A 4,480-nucleotide genomic window follows, 5' to 3' on the forward strand; every position below is an offset into this window, starting at 1 on the left:
GAGCAGTAAGTGGGAGAGAGAGAAGAAAAAGCAGCCTGCAGAAAACAACAAAGTCTTTTTAAGGTTTTTCTAGACAATGTAAACCTGAGCTAAACACATGTGGTCCAGCCAGTCCACCCTTTTCCTCCAGAACCTTGGGAACTTCAAATGAAACAGCAAGTCACAGAGTTCAAAAGAAACAAGGTGTTGCTCTTTCCTGTGAAGTACTGAGTAAATCTGCAAAACTCCTTCCTGTAGAATGCTGCCAGTGCCAGAAGTTTAAAAAAACAATCAGCTGAATTTATGGAGGGAAAATCGACTGAACAAAATTAAAGTTAAAAGTACTGACACCAGCTCAAGATTTATTCAGACATGGATCAAGGCATGCTATAACGCATTTTGGAGAAGGGTCACTGTTCTTGCATTATTTCCTGGCTCTACAACCAGCTGCCACCAGAAACACAGGCTGGAGTGCTGCTGTCTGGCCATTCCCATTTTCTGGTCCAGTTATGAAGCTTGTGCCTTCAACCTGAAATCAGAGTAATGCAGCTGTGCCTGCTCTGTACACCTGCTGCTCTGTGCACCTGCCCATACTAATAACTTACAATCAGATGTTTACCCTTATACATGAGTTTTAGCTCAAGGATGAATTCAGGGGAGTCTGGGGGCAAGCGTGAGGGTATGCAAGGGCAGAGAACCACATGTGAGCCCACTTCCCAAACACAGGCACACACAGCGAGACCTTCCCCGAAAAATGTCTGAGAGAAGAGGAAACCAGGCTGCTCACCTGCAAGTCCTGGCAAGTGTTGAAGCTTGTTTTTGCCAGAAAAGGAAACAGGTATCGTTTACTACCCACAGAGCTGAGATCTGTGCTGAGTACAGCACTGAGGCTGCTCTCTGACTCACACCCCCCAAGGGAGTGACATGACCAAGGTGTTGAGCATTTGGCCAGGGCTGTGGCACACGAGGGCAATCTCTCTGAACAATTAGAGGAGGCTCTCTACCTGCAGACAGAAAGATCCCAGTTTGATTTCAGGGACTGTCTGTACACACGCCTCTTCTCACTCGGTCATGCTATTGTAAAGGACAAAAATTCAACTTGCATGTTTGCTTAAGAGCAGGCCAATCACTGAGGACTGTCACTTGGGGAGTACCTTTAGCCTAAAGAATACAGAGGAGATTGCAACATCTTGGATAAACCCAGGTCTTTCAGCTGAGAATAATGATCTGAAGGAATGGTATTTCCCAAAAGTCAGGTATAAAAACTAGGTGAAAATAGAGTGAAAACTCTTTGGGAGTTCCAATGGAAAAAAACACCCCAAAACCAAAAAACAAACAAAGCAAAAGAACTGCACTCAGAGGAGGAAAGACAGTGATTAAGAGTAAAAAGAGGTTTTATTTTGCCCATTGAGGCAGAACAGAAAATCATCCCAGAAAGAAATCAGATATTTCATGACTCAAAGAAAGGAAGTTCAGAAGAGGAGACTAGATGCTCTTAGGGATACTGTAAAATCCACTGCAAATTCCAGAGTACTGAGAACATTGATGAGTGATGAAGGGGAAAAGTGGAGTTTCAGTGTTTATCTTGCTATGTAAATTCCTTGTGATGATTCCACAGAAATAGTTTCTGGGTTTTGAAATCTTTCATGAAACATGAATAAAAAGTATCAACCTCAAATTGTCCCTAGAAAGCAAAATACAAATTTGGTGTTCACGAAGCTGGTGCTGTGCATGAGGGGACTGTGTGAACTCTGTGTACAGATTGTCAGGGATGTTCAGTGGTCAAAGAAGCACTGGCAACTTGTGCTGCAGCCTGTGAGGGCTGCAGGAGGTCTGAGAGCACGTGGATGTGTGTCCTTATTGCCTTTCATGGGCTTTGTGTGAGCCAAGGCCACTCTGTCACCCAGCAGCACTGCCCAGTGCAGCACCATCAGGGACAGAGCAGCAACGGGATGGCTGCACAGCCCCTCAGGAGCACAGCATCCATCTCCAGGCTGCAATCCCACAGTAATCCTCACAGAATATTGCTGTCTCCAGTCTAAGTTCCATGTCCTTCTGGAAGGGGAAGACCCTGAGCACAAATGCTGTCCCTATGGTATGAGCAAGCAATCAGACTCACACTACAGACAGTTTTGGCACAAACTGTCCCCTGAGTGCCACGAGGATGAATTCTAATATAAATCCTAAGCCAAAAATTCCCAAGGACACAGTGGCCATGAATTTCAGTCCATCCAAGAGCTAGCAGCATGGTCAGGGTGCTACAACATGCATCACATGCTGGCTGCATGCATTTCCCCAAGATCAGTCTTGATGTGCCTCCCAGTACCAGCGCAATCAGATCATTGGTACCCAGGACTCCTCCCTGTACTTTCCTAGAAGGTTCAGTATAAAGTCCAAGACCTTCCCATCCCTCCTTCTGTTCCCCATCCTGGCTGCTCAGAGCCTGTAGACAAAGGATCTAAACCTTCTAAAAGTGTCTTGGTAACTTTTAACCCTGTCCAGAGCTGACCTTGCACGGCAGGAGTCAGTGAGGAGCTGCCCAGTCTGTCGGGGTAGGGGCTGGCAGGAGGAGGGATGGCAGGAAAGGGGTGAGTCAGTTCAGTGCTCTGAAGCACCAGGAGCCCTGCACATTCCTTTGCAGATGGACACTGTTGGACTGAAATGACCCCACAGATGTCAACTATCAAATCCAGACACTCCTAACTCCACACTCCTCAGGTCTACATGAGTTTCTGCCCTGCCTCTTTACCAGGCAAGGAATTGTTCCTCACAGGAATCCGTTCCAACATGCTGGTTTCCCTGCTCCCTGTATCAGAGTTCTTCATGAATACACAGATAAATGCAGCTACTTTGTTATCTCTGCATTGCCAAAGAAAACTTTGCTGCTTTATTCTTCTCCACTCCCAGAAGTATAAAACTGTGGTCCACAGCAACACAGGAAAACATCATTTATTCACATGCAAAATCACAGTTCCCTAATCCTTCAAAAGTGAAAAAAGGCATAACTGGAAAAGTTTGCTACCAGGCAACTGGGGTGGATTTCATCACACCAGCACTGCTGCCTGGACACTGGAGACCCGCAGCCACAAGTATTTTCAGAGCAAACCAGCCTTGCTTTGTCTCTGGCCAGTGGAGCAAGATTGCAGTGGCTTTTCTCCCCTTTGACCCCCCTGGCATTGCACAGCACTGGTCAGGTAATCACGAGTCTGTTTGTTTGTCTGTTTGCAAATCTCAGGAAGCAGCTCCAGCAAAATCTCCTAAGTCATCAGAATGCAGCAAAACACGGTGTCAAAACAATGCAACCCCATCCCTACCTCCAGCAGGACCTTTATCAGGAATTATCACCTGCTTATCTTGGAGTTTGGGATCACAGCAGGTCCAGGTTGAAGGACCCCTCCATCCAGCCTGCAGTGAGGGCGGGCAGCACCACCCAGCCCATGCTGTGCCCTCTGAAGGAGACATCATATCCTCACTTTGCCTGCTATGATGCGTCAATATTCAAATATTCGTGCAGGAGAAAGGGAAACTAGAGTAACTGGACAAACACACACCCAAGACAGAGCACACTCCTTCCTGGTCTGTAATCCTCTGGTTCAATAAACCTTAGCAAATCACTGAAGAGAAATTTCTCCCAGTAATGCAGAGGTGTACTGTCCTTATTAAAATGGTAGGTTCAAAAGTTTGGATTTGTTCGTGGATGATGAGTGTTTGCACAGCTGCCTCTCTGAAAGCCCTTCAAAATCAGTGTGCTCATAATTCCCATGGCTGCTCTACTGCCTCCTCTGTGGCTGGTTATCCCACGTATGCTGCATGTCCAGGAGCCAGGCAGCGAATCTGCTGGGGGGGAAATGTCCCCAGCCTTGCCTGGCGGCACTGAGCGGGGCTGGGGACAGGGGTCACACACGCAGGACAGGTGGCACTGGCAAGCCCTGTCTCCACTCCCCTGCCCGCTGTGCTGGCTCCGGGAGGGACGGAGGGAGACGCGGAGAGCCAGGTTTACAGCTCCAGAGGGTGAAGGGCAGCAGCGGGCCGCCAGCCCCAAGGAAGGCGAGTGGGGGTTCGCGCTCTCAGCACCCCCAGCTCGAGGAGGGCAGACCAGGGCACAACCAGGGCACCCTTTCGAGGTGCCAAAACATGCAGGGGTGCCAACGCAGCCCCCCGTGGGGGACAGAAGGGATGATTCCTCCGTAGGGAGGGGCAGCGCGGTGCAGGGGGGTCAGCGGCGCTGAGAGAGGGGTCATTCCCCTCAGGGAGGGTCACTCCCGGCCGCACCCGGGGCCGCGCGGCCCCCACGGAGTGGTGCGGGGGGTCAGCAGCGCTGAGAGAGGGGTCATTCCCCTCAGGGAGAGTCACTCCCCTGAGGGAGGGTCACTGCCGGCCGCGCCCGGGGCCGCGCGGTGCGGTGCGGTGCGGTGCGGGGGGTCAGCAGTGCTGAGGGAGGGTCACTCCCCTGAGGGAGGGTCACTCCCGGCCGCGCCCGGGCGAGCGGGAGGGCGTCGGG

Source organism: Geospiza fortis, unplaced genomic scaffold, assembly GCF_000277835.1.
Source record: "Geospiza fortis unplaced genomic scaffold, GeoFor_1.0 scaffold172, whole genome shotgun sequence".
Classification (NCBI taxonomy): domain Eukaryota; kingdom Metazoa; phylum Chordata; class Aves; order Passeriformes; family Thraupidae; genus Geospiza; species Geospiza fortis.